The 13,060-nt window shown below is 38.6% G+C and overlaps 1 protein-coding gene across 8 annotated transcripts in view; it reads right to left on the bottom strand.

Moving 5' to 3' along the window:
• The window catches only part of NUMB (numb homolog (Drosophila)), a 163,754-nt gene that overhangs the window by 149,780 nt on the left and 914 nt on the right, over window positions 1-13,060 (bottom strand). The gene's annotated exons all lie outside the window — the stretch shown is intronic.

Below are 13,060 nucleotides of genomic sequence, written 5' to 3'. Positions count from 1 at the left end.
GGGGCTGCTGCTGCTGCTGCGTCACTTCAGTCGTGTCCGACTGTGTGTGACCCCACAGATGGCAGCCCACCAGGCTCCCCCGTCCCTGAGTGGGGCTACTCAGGAATAAAAAGGAACACATTACTGATACACAAAATAACATAGATAAACCTCAAGACAAAGTGAAAGACACCAGACCTCCCTCTCAAAGAGTATACACCATGCAATTCTCTTTGCATAAAATACTAGAAAATGCAAACTGTACTGACAGCAGATTGTTATTCTGAGTGTGGAAAGGGAGAGATGGTTTACCAAAGGGTAAACCTTACCCAAAGGGCATAAGGAAACTTTTAAACTGGTATATTCCTTATTTTGATTGTAGTATGTAAATAGATAAAAACTCATGAAACTGTATACTTTAAATATATGCAATTTAATTACATATCAATTACACCTGAATTTTGTAAAAGGTATATGCCATTTTGGGGGAAGAGAAGTTTCTGAAATGATACATTTGGGTAAGAAAAGGGTAGAAAAAGTAGGCTGAGAGCTCTTAGTATGATGCAGCTTTTTAAAAGACAAAATATTAACCAATCCCTACATGGTAATACCTGAATTTTCAGCCAGAAAATGGAGGAGTCAAAATAACCAAGGCTACCTATGAATTCAGTCTAGCCTTATAAAGTGAAAATTTTAAAAATTCATCTCAACATTTATTTGAATGTACATATTCTTCAAATTGGGCTTCCCTGGTGGCTCAGACCATAAGGCTGTATGCCTTATTCTCAGGCATAAAGAATATGCCTGCAATGCGGGAGACCCAAGTTCAATCTCTGGGTTGGGAAGATCCCTTAGACAAGGGAATGGCTGGCTACCCACTCCAGTATTCCTGCCTGGAGAATTCCACAGACAGAGGAGCCTGATGGGATACAGTCCATGGTGTCATATGACTCTCAGACACGACTGAGAAACTAACACTTTCACTACACTACTTTCACTACTATTCTTCAAATTGGATGTAATTTTAGGACTCTGAACTAAAATGGATGGGAGTGGGAAACTGGATTAAGATGACCATTACATCTACTCCTGTGGGCAAGAATCCCATAGAATGCAGTAGCCCTTATAGTCAACAAAACAGTCTGAAACACACTACTTAGGTGCAATCTCAAAAATGACTGAATGATCTTGGTTCATTTCCAAGGCAAATCATTCAACACCACAGTATCCAAGTCTATGCCCCAACCACTGATGCTAAAGAAGCTGAAGTTGAACAGTTCTATGAAGACCTACAAGAAGACGTTCTAGAACTAACACCAAAAATGAAGTCCTTTTCATCAAAAGGGATCGTAATGCAAAAGTAGGAAGTCAAGAGATATCTGGAGTAACTGGCAAGTTTGGCCTCAGAGTACAAAATGCTGCACTGTGCTTAGTTACTGAAGTCATGTCCAATTCTTTGCAACTCCATGGACTGTAGCCCGCCAGGCTCCTCTGTCCATGGGGATTTTCCAGCCAAGAATACTGGAGTGGGTTGCCATGCCTTCCTCCAGGGGATCTTCCCACAACCCAGGGATAGAACTGGGGTCTCCCGCATTGCAGGTGGATTCTTTACCAACTGAGCCACCAGGGAAGCCCAAGAATACTGGAGTGGGTAGCCTATCCCTTCTCCAGGGGATCTTCCCACAACCCAGGAATCGAACCAGATTTTCCTGCATTGCAGGTGGATTTTTTACCAGCTGAGCTACCAGGGAAGCCCAAAATGAAGCAGGGCAAAGGCTAATAGAGTTTTGCCAAGAGAACCCACTGGTCATAGCAAACACCCTCTTTCAACAACACAAGAGCAGACTCTACACATGGACATCAGCAGATGGTCAATACTGTAATCAGACTGATTTATTTTCTGCAGCCAAAGATGGAAAAGCTTTATACAGTCAGCAAAAACAAGACCTGGAGCTGACTGTGGACCATGAGCTCCTTATTGCAAAATTCAGACTTAAATTGAAGAAAGTAGGGAAAACCACTGTACCATTCGGGTATGACCTAAATCAAATCCCTTATGATTATATAGTGGAAGTAACAAACAGATTCAAGGGATTAGATCTGATAGACAAAGTGCCTAAAGAACTACGGACAGAGGCTTGTACCTACAGGAGGCCGTGACCAAGAAAAAGTAATGAAAGAAGGCTAAGTGGTTGTCTGAGGAGGCATTACAAATAGCTTAGAAGAGAAGCGAAAGGCAAGGGAGAAAGGGAAAGATGGGAAAGATACACCCAACTGATACAGAGTTGTTACAGAGAATAGCAAGGAGAGATAAGAAAGCCTTCTTTATGTGAACAATGCAAAGAAATAGAGGAAAACAGTAGAATGGGAAAGACTAGAGAGCTCTTCAAGAAAACTGGAGATATCAAGGGAACATTTCACACAAGGATTGGCACAGTAAAGGACAGAATGTCAAGGACCTAATAGAAGCAGAAGAGATTAAGAAGGGGTGGCAAGAATATACATAAGAATATATAAAATAGCATAAAAAATACAAAAAAGGTCTTAATGACCCAGATAACAACAATGGTGTGTTCACTCACCTAAAGCCAACAACCTGGAGTGTGAAATGAAGCGGGCCTTAGAAGCATTATTACAAACAAAGCTAGTGGAGGTGACAAAATTCCAGCTAAGCTATTTAAAAATCTTAAAAGATGACGCTGTTAAAGTGCTGCACTCAATATGTATGTCAAGCAAATTTGGAAAACTTAGCAGTGGCCACAGGACTGGAAAAGGTCAGTTTTGATTCCAATGCCAGAGAATACTCAAACTATTGTACAACTGCACTCATTTTCACATGCTAGCAAGGTAATGCTCAAAATCCTTCAAGCTAGGCTTCGAAAGTACGTGAACCGAAAATGTGCAGATGTACAAGCTGGATTTAGAAAAGGCAGAGGAACCAGAGATCAAACTGCCAAGATCCGTTGGATCACAAATTAAGCAAGAGGTTTCCAGAAAAACAGCTACTTCTGCTTCGTTGACTACGCTATAGCCTTTGACTATGCGGATCACAACAAACTGTGGAAAATTCTTATAGAGATGGAAACACTAGACCACTTTACCTGTCTCCTGAAAAACCTGTATTAAGGTCAAGAAGCAATGGTCAGAACTGGACATGGAATAACAGACTGCTTCAAAACTGAAAAAGGAGTTTGCCAAGGCTGTATATTGTCACCACGCTAATTTAACTTATATGCAGAGTGTATCACGCAAAATGCCAGGCTGGATCAATCACAAGCTGGAATCAAGATTGCAGGAGAAATATCAACAACCTCAGATATGCAGATGATACCACTCTAAAAAAGCGAAGAAGAACTAAAGAGTCTCTTAAATGAGAGTGATAAAGGAAGAGTGAAAAAGCTGGCTTAAAACTCAACATTTAAAATATGAAGATTATGGCATCCAGTTCCATCACTTAATAGCAAATAGAAGGGAAAAAAGTGGAAAGAGTGACACATTTTATTTTCTTGGGCTCCCAAATCACTGCTAACAGTGACTGCAGCCATGAAACTGAAAGACACTTGCTCCTTGGAAGAAAAGCTATGACAGACCTAGTCAGTGTATTAAACAGAGAGACATCACTTTGCCCACAAAGTTTCATATAGTCAAAGCTATGGTTTTTCCAGTAGTCATGTACGGATATGAGAGCTGAACCATAAAGAAATCTGAGTGATGAAGAATTGATGTTTTCAAATTGTGGTGCTGGAGAAGACTCTTGAGAGTCCCTTGGACTGCAAGGAGATCAAACCAGTCAATTGTAAAGGAAATCAACCCTGAATATTCATTGGAAGGACTAATGCTGAAGTTCTAATCCTTTGGCCACCTGATGCAAAGGGCCGACTCATTGAAAAAGACCCTGATGCTGGAAAAGATTGAGGGCAAGAGAAGGGGGTGACAGAGGATGAGATGGTTGGATGGCATCACTGACACAATGGACATGATTTTAAGCAAACTCCAGGAGATAGTGAAGGACAGGGAAGCCTGGTGTGCTGCAGTCCATGGGGTCACAAAGAGTCTGACTTAGCTACTGAAGAACAACAATTCTACAAATATAAACGTATATGCATACGTATAGATGTACAAAGTAATAAATGTTAAACATATATGTAAGTGTAAGGCTTCCCAGGTGGCGCTAGTGGTAAAGAACCTGCCTGCCAATGCAGGATACATAAGAGACTTGGCTTCGATCCCTGGATCATGAAGATCCCCTGGAGGAGGTGGTAACCCACTCCAGTATTCCTGCCTGGGATAATCCCAAGGACAGAGGGTCCATAGGGTTGCAGAGAGTCAGACACGACTTAAGTGACTTAGTACACAGTACGCAGTACATGTAAGTATAATGCATATAGGTATTTAGAACTTATTACTTTTGTCTACAGATAATATTTGATGAGCAAATGGATTTGAGAGAGCTTTACTAACCACAGAAAATATCTACCCCTCAATCCAAAGAGTTGCAGGCAACAGATTAAGAACTGCCAATGAAGCTATTCAATGCCAAGGAGATACAGTATTTAAATATTACCTTAAATAAAACTTAAGTCTAATGAAAAATGTATCTAATTGGTTCCTTAGCTATACTTCATAATCCAAAAGAATTTAGGGATTAATTATAACAATGCTAATCTGGGTATAGATAATTAAGAATTTACTATGACTGAATGGCAAAAAATACAGCTGATTTAAAATACTCAAATTTTTCCACAGGTTGACTGAACCAAAAATAAGACAACAGAGTCAAGAAGAATTCAAGATTGCTTTTAATGTCTAATGAAGTTTAAGTTTCATAGTTCAATTTAATATATGATTCTTCCATAGTCCATGCAAAAAAAAAAAAAAAACAGAAAAATCTTTTGCCTCCTATCTGCTTTGTTCACTTTACCTCCTACCTGCAATCCTGCATCCTTACAACAGTAGCCAAGGTTTGCTAAGTATGGGGTCACACAGAGTCAGACACGACTGAAGCGACTTAGCAGCAAGCAACCCCATAGATGGCAGCCCACCAGGCTCCACCGTCCCTGGGATTCTCCAGGCAAGAACACTGGAGTGGGTTGCCATTTCCTTCTCCAATGCATGAAAGTGAAAAGGGAAAGTGAAGTCGCTCAGTCATGTCCGACTCTTAGTGACCCCATGGACTGTAGCCTACCAGGCTCCTCTGCCCATGAGATTTTCCAGGCAAGAGTACTGGAGTGGGGTGCCATTGCCTTCTCCATTACTATGAGCTAAGTACTGTTAAATGCTTTACACAAATTATCTCATAATTCTCAAAGCTATTTATTTCACAGATGAGAAAACTAAATTAATTTGCCTAAGGAAGTAGAGCTGGATTTGAACTCGGCCAATCAAAGTTAATTTAGTTGATGTTATAAATTCAACTGGCGGTCAGAGTCTCCCCATCATTCACTCAGTACATTTGTATCCCAGAGAATACCAAAAATGATAAAGTCGTGACTTCAAAAACTTTACAGCTTTATGAAGATTAAATCTAATACCACAAAATAAATTTTTAAAAAATCCTCACCAATATGAGGATAATATACCAAGCTGTATGGTTTCTAAAATTAAGCTGGAATATCAAGGAATGGAGCATTAAGAAATCAACAGCTTTTGATAAAATATGTTAACATTTTTAGAAATGATGACCAGTCATAAAAAAAAAATTTTTTTTTTGGCCATGCTGTGCAGCATGTGCAGCATGTTAGTTCCCCAAACAGGCATCAAACCCACACCCCCAGCACTGGAAGTCTAGAATCTTAACCACTGGACTGCCAGGGAAGCCCCACCAGTCATATGAATAGATATTCACAATTCATTTTCTTGCCAATATACCCAATACAGTATTTACTACTATAATCACCGCAAGAATAAGAAAGACTCTGCTACCATAGGAAAACACCCCTTCATACGACAAATAATAAAGAATTTTCAAAAATAAGAATGGATCTGGGAATTTCCTGACTATCCAGGAGCTAGGACTCAGTGCTTTCACTGCCATGGCCTAGATTCAATCCCTGGCCAGGGAATTAAGATCCCGCAAGCCACGAGAGGCAGCCCTCCCCGCAAAAAAAAAAAAAGAAAAAAGAAAAAAAAGAATAAATCTACTCTTTAAAATAGTTAACTATTCAAAATTATGTTCACTGATGAAATTAAAATAAAGCCCATAACATCATGAATGTTATGGAAATTATACAGCTGCTTTCATCAGAGACAATTTAAGAGATAATATAGCTTTTAACAGCTTTCTACATGTGAAAAAAGATTTTTCTTTCACGTTTGACCAAATCCTTAACTAAGGAAGGTACAGGGCTTAACTTAAGAAATAAAATCTACTTCAACTTGAATCATGAAGAGTAATGTATTAACTATAAGGGAAGATAAACTGATCCTTTCTAACTAGCATTTAGAACAAATTTTAAGTCATTAAATCTATAACATTCAACTTTTTTTTCCAGTAGTAGGGTTAATGGCACCCACTATTAGGAAAAATCCCTGATGCTGGGAAAGACTGAGGGCAGAAGAAGAAGAGGGCATCAGAGGATGAGATGGCTGAACTGTATCACCGATGCAATGAACATGAACTTGGACAAACTCTGGGAGATGGTGAGCGACAGGGAGGCCTGGCATCCTGCAGTCCATGGGGCTGCAAAGAGTTAGACCGACCGGGCAGCTGAACAACAATGTTAGCAAAACTCAGGCAGAAGAGGATCAGATGATATGCTTGGAGATACAACCTGTGACCACATAAAAAAATATAATCCTCATTACCCCAAGTAAATATTAGCCTTTTACCCCATGTATACCAACCACAAAAACAAAGATTGTAAATACTTAAAATACATGTAAAATTATAAAGTCAATTCCTGTTTTTCTAACTACCACATTGCTTATAATCACAGTATCTGGGATATTAAGAAAGAGCTAGTTCAGTTCAGTCACTCAGTCGTGTCCGACTCTTTGCGACCCCATGAATCGCAGCACGCCAGGCCTCCCTGTCCATCACCAACTCCCAGAGTTCACCCAGACTCACGTCCATCAAGTCGGTGATGCCATCCAGCCATCTCATCCTCTGTCACCCCCTTTTCCTCCTGCCCCCAATCCCTCCCAGCATCGGAGTCTTTTCCAATGAGTCAACTCTTCACATGAGGTGGCCAAAGTATTGGCGTTTCAGCTTTAGCATCATTCCTTCCAATGAACACCCAGGACTGATCTCCTTTAGAATGGACTGGTTGGATCTCCTTGCAGTCCAAGGGACTCTCAAGAGTCTTCTCCAACACCACAGTTCAAAAGCATCAATTCTTCGGCGCTCAGCCTTCTTCACAGTCCAACTCTCACATCCATACATGACCACAGGAAAAACCATAGCCTTGACTAGACGGACCTTTGTTGCCAAAGTAAAGAAAGGGCTAAGATTGCTATAATTACTAATTATTAACATCATCGTGTACTGAGTGCCCACTATATGCAAGGTACTACATAAAATGCTTTTTGTTTAATTCTCATTATCAGGACAGTTAAGGAGGATATTAGAAGCTCCATTTTATAGATGACAAAACTAAGGCTATGAAAGATTTCATAAACTGCCTACTGCCTAATTAGTCAATTAGTAAATGACAGAGCCAGGGTTCAAAACCATGGTCAAACAATCACAGAACTTGGGTTTTTTTCTATCCTATCATTCTTCCTCAGAACACAAATGATACTTCTTTCAATTTCTCTATATGGTAGTTACAAATGTACTTCTGTGATCATCAGGCTATTCTGTGAGTCTGAGATTCTAGGTTGAAAAAAATTTATTAAATAATACTGGGAGCTAAAATTCCTGATTAAAAAAGTCAGAAGCATCACTTACTTTTCTAAAGTCAAAGACAGTCAATCTTAAAAGATATGAATTTTGCTTTTTTTCTGTGTTCCTGACTTCCCTGACTTTGTCTTTATTCAGGAGCCAAGCAAGTGTTCTACAGCTTTAAATTCCTTTTCCTCCCTAACTAAACTGGAAAAATCTGATGATAATCACTTTTCTAATTAACTATATAACTTTAATACAAACAGGTTACCATAATTAATATTTTGCTACCTAATCAGAGAACTCAAGACTTTGCTAGTGAATGTAAGGTAGCAACAAGCAAGTAGGGAGAAAGAGTCTGGGTAGGCAGAGAAAGCGAAGCCACTGAAGTCAATTATTAACCAACTCCTTGGTTCATCCATTTAAGGTGACTGGAGTCTTCTTCCTGCCTAGTCCCAGACTCCATTAAAAAGGACAAATGGGAAGGCATGGCCTAGTAACAAGTGTTGGGCACCTATTCCCAAGAGCTAGAGAGCAGAGTCGAGTATCCTGCCTTCTAAATCCGCATGGTCCAGCCCAGATTCCCATCCTAGGACTAGCAATTCTCATGGTGTTCATTTGTATTCTGACATGCTTTCCTGAGTGGAACACAACAAAGGAAGAGTTCTAACAAGCAGGACGAAAAATATGCCCATGCAAGAATGTTGCAAATAGGATCAACCTCCTTTACATATGTCACGCTAGGAAAACTGCCAAGAATGGCTCACTCCTCTAGACATACTTCCTGCAGATCCGCCAGACTCCACCTCAAACACGTCAGTATTCTCCTCATTCTCCCTTAGTCTCAAACCTCCTTTTGCCCTAAGATTTCCCAAATGCATATTTTATATTCTCAAAAATATATGGCAATAAGATAAAGACAACCTATTTATTAGTACTTGTATTTCATAGTTGAACAGCCTAAAATGCCTTATACACAATTTGCCTTTAATGAGATTTCTAATATGTTAAATTACTGAAGATAAATTTTCTTTGCAAATAAATTGGTCTTTATTTTCAAAAAATTATATTTCTTTGTAAATAAAAGATTTACCATTATATCAAGATAAAGAAATGATAGCAAAAAAAAAAAAAGTTTTTTAATTTAAGGAGTACAACTATATCCTTTCTCCCCAGCCCCACCAAGGAAACATATATCAGAATTCAGAAATTGGCAAAATTTAAGATCCATTCCGTACAAATCAAAATTTATTAAACACAACATATGTATTTTGACAAGTCCAAAATAAAATGTAGCTTTCCAAGTACGCTATTAAAATACCTCTTTTTAAGGTAGTAAGTTTAGCTAGGGAACTTTTCTGATAAAAGGAATTCTCCCAGCAAACCAAAAACAAGACACACAGAACTCCAGATCTTCAGGTAGCACACTTCCATTAGGATCTATTGTATGAGTATTTGGAGAGCAAAAAGCAGAGAAAAGAGATCAGAATCTACATATAAAAGATAAAACTTTACTGAAATAGAAAATGAACTTAATTAACTAGTTTTAATTGAACTTCCACTTGTAAAAATAATTTACATGAATATTCTTTGAAACGGGAAAAAGAGCCTCACTAAATTGTACAGTCAAAAGCAGTTTCTTTGGGATTTAAAAACCACCCATTTTTTTCAACAACAGATTAACAAATCTCACTGTAAAAAGGGTTGAGCAATGAGAGCTATTTGTAGATAAATATGATTAAATTATGGGTAAACAGTAAGTCAACTGAATAAAGTCCATTTATCAAAAAGCGAGTAATCAAACTAATGTGCACAATTATGAAGAATTAATTTTATATTTTTCCCACACTCTATTAAAGATTTTACATTCTTCCATCAGTTAGTAAAGAACCAAATGATCTATACAAAAGTGCCTATCAACTGTACAATAATTAAAGAACAACCATTCTGGTGGTAGGGATACTTCATTTAACTCAATGCAAGGAATTTAAAAGCTTTCATCCTTGCAACCTTTGTCACAAAAATTAGTAAATTTGTTTCATGAAAAGACCGCCTATGTGTTTCAACTCAAATATGCCATGATTTTGTGGCTTTCCAAAGACTGAAATTTTTTTCAAAGATTGAAATTTTAATAAAATATAAGAAAAATGAAATACAAATAAAAATTATTTTTCAGAGAGAGAAAAATCTAAAATTCCTGATGCAAAGCTACTCCAAAAATTTATTCACAATTTCATAAAACATAAATGAAAGGGTTACATATATCTCCTGGAATAAAGATCTTAAAGAGAGCTGTAAGAATCTCTTTGTTTTTAATACTGCTTTCTCTGTTCTTGCATCCATTAAAACCGATATAAATTAACTCTGTAAATATAAATCATCTAGTCGTATAAAAAAAATCAAGAACAGCAAAAAATATACGTAAATATTCTCAATATAGCTTTAAATAAGTATGTAGATTACATTTAGGTCCCTCAAACAAGTTAAAACTTAAAATATATGCCACATCAAGATCATTCTGAAGGGAGAAAACCATCAGAACAAAAGCTCCTGCTTAATAAACTACTTTGTAGGTAAAACTCTCTCCCAGGTGCATTTAATTGTCCAGTATTATCACCATTTTTCTTCAAAAACCTAGAAATCTAAAATACAGAAGTATATTTGGTTCTCTTAAAAATGCTTTTATATATTTTGTACGAAAGGCCATAAAAATTTTTTTAATTCTTTTACTCTCTAAAAAGGAAACACCCTTTTGCTTTTCCCTTTTGAAATATGTCTTATTTGGTTTTTACTTACTTTCTACACATGAACTTTTCTCAAACCAGTCTCTTTCAGTATTAGTTGTTACTGTCAATATGTCTGTGTAGACTTGGGTTTTTTACAGACTGTGCTCTACAGTATACTGGTAAGAAAAGCTAAAGAGGAGGGCATGAGTGAAACAAAAGTGGACCACATCTGAGAAACACCATTCAATTTCAACTCTCTGCCTCAAATACCGTTCAGTACTCATGCCAAATATTCTCAATTTCTAAAAAGAAACACAACACAGTATGATAAGGCAAACACAGGAGAAACCAAATCATCAACTGAAGAAATTTAACAGAATGTATCACCACCTGAGAAAGAAATACCACAAAAAGAAAAACAAATAATAAACCCAGTTCCTGGATGTCCCTACTGAAACATCACTTTTACTGCATTCCATAGCTCAAAACAGTTTTACAAACTCTTTTTAATGTAAGAAATACATTTTACATTGTAACCTAGTACACACACGTACGTCATCCTGGTGGCTCAGATGGTAAAGAATCCACCTACAATGCAGGAGACCAAGGTTCGATCTCTGGTTTGGGAAGATCCCCTGGAGAAGGAAATGGCAACCCACTCCAGTATTCTTGCTTGGAGAATTTCATGGACAGGGGAGCCTGGCGGGCTACTGTCCATGGGGTCACAAAGACTCTGACACGACTGAGTGACTAACACACACGTATGAGCAAAATTTTCCAAAACAATATTTTTCCTTGCCATGTGCAATAGTAGTCAATTCTGTTCTATTTCATTTATTTGTAATGCTGGTGGTAACCCACTAAATTGATTTTATAGTTACTAATAAAGTATCATCCAGTTAGAAAAACAGGCTTAAAATAGGGTAAGCAAAAGGAGAAGGGGGGAGCAAAGGATGAGAGGGTTAGATAGCAAGCATCATCAACTCAATGGACATGAATTTGAGCAAACTCTGGGAGACAGGGGAGGACAGAGGAGTATGGCTTGCTGCATGCAGTCCATGGGTCAAAAAGAGTTGGACTCGGCTTAGCAACTAAACAACAAAAAAACCCAGGGTACCCCTTATAGAGTATTAGGGGTTTTTTTTGTTTGTTTTTGCAATTTGCTTCTACCTGTCTAGCAGGTAGACAGGTATTTTAAGGCTGCTACATTATTTTGTTGTTTTATTCACTGAGTCGTGTCTGATTCTTTTCCCACCCCAAGGGCTGTAGCCAGCCAGGCTCCTCTGTCCATGGGATTTCCCAGTCAAGAATATCGGAACGGGTTGCCATTTCCTTCTCCAGGATATCTTCCCGACCCAGGGATCCAAAGTGCGTTTCGTCAATTGGCAGGTGGATTCTTTATCACTCAGCCACCAAGGAATCCCTTGCTACATTATTACTACTTTCAATAAAGCAAGTGGTTCTTAAAATGTTCCCCTGACCAACATAAGCATCACCTGAGAGAAATTCAAACTCCAGGCCCCACCCTAGACCTACAGTATCAGAAATTCTGGATGGAATCAGCAGTCTGTATTTTAGCAAGCCCTCCAGGTGATTCTGGTTCAAGTTCAAGTTCCAGAATGACGCATTAAAGAATTCTAAGCCTTTCTTCATCCTCTACACATTTTTTAAAAATCCAGTATATAGGACTTATTCTGTGCCAGTTACTATTCTCAAAGTTCCACAGATATTAATTCACATGAAAAAAAAAAAACAACCCTAAGAAGAAGGAAGTATCCGTATCCCTATTATATAGATGAAACTTCTTCACAGAGAGGTTAAGCTATCGAAGCTAGGTGGTGGAACCAGAATTCAAACTTATTTCTAATTTGGAGAAAGTAAGCCTACCCCTCTTCATGCCTCTCCTCTTCCTGATCAAGTTCAGCTATTCCTCCCTGTTTCCCATTCAAATTCCCCATCTTGTCTATGTCCTTATTTTCTAACATGATTGCTCTCGTCCTAAACATTTCTTTCCTAAAGCACTGGAATGCAAGTCACAACCTTGCTTTGAGAACCCATTCTCTGGCCCTAGATGGCAGGCACGTCAGTATTATTATGCAGCTGAAGTTTCTTCTATTTCTGAAGTTATTAGAACCTATTAAAGGCCCCCATGTTATTCCTTGTTACCTACTATCCTGGTCAGTTTCCACGAGACCACTAGTCTCTTCCTGAACAACTTTCTCGCTACCTCCTACGACGCCCTATCTCCTACTCCCTTCCTACAAGGAAACTAACAACTACTTCTCCCGCCTACCCCCCGAGTCATTTTGCTTGACTAATCCCCAACTGAGAGGACTTCACTCTTCGGCTAAACCTCTCACCACTTCTCAAACCGGAGCTACCCCCTCGAGGTTTTGTTGGTGTTTTTTTGTTTGTTTATTTTTTGTTTCCCAAAACTCTGCTCGCCCGGGGATCCTCACACCCAGTTCCCAGTCCAGTCTTGGATCTTCCATCGCAGACCAGCGGTGGGGGGCAGGGCGCTGCCGTCCCTCCC

Source organism: Bison bison, unplaced genomic scaffold, assembly GCF_000754665.1.
Source record: "Bison bison bison isolate TAMUID 2011002044 unplaced genomic scaffold, Bison_UMD1.0 scf7180017864368, whole genome shotgun sequence".
NCBI classification, from domain to species: domain Eukaryota; kingdom Metazoa; phylum Chordata; class Mammalia; order Artiodactyla; family Bovidae; genus Bison; species Bison bison.
Note: the sequence above shows the minus strand (reverse complement) of the source record. Positions and strands in the feature narration are given on the sequence as shown.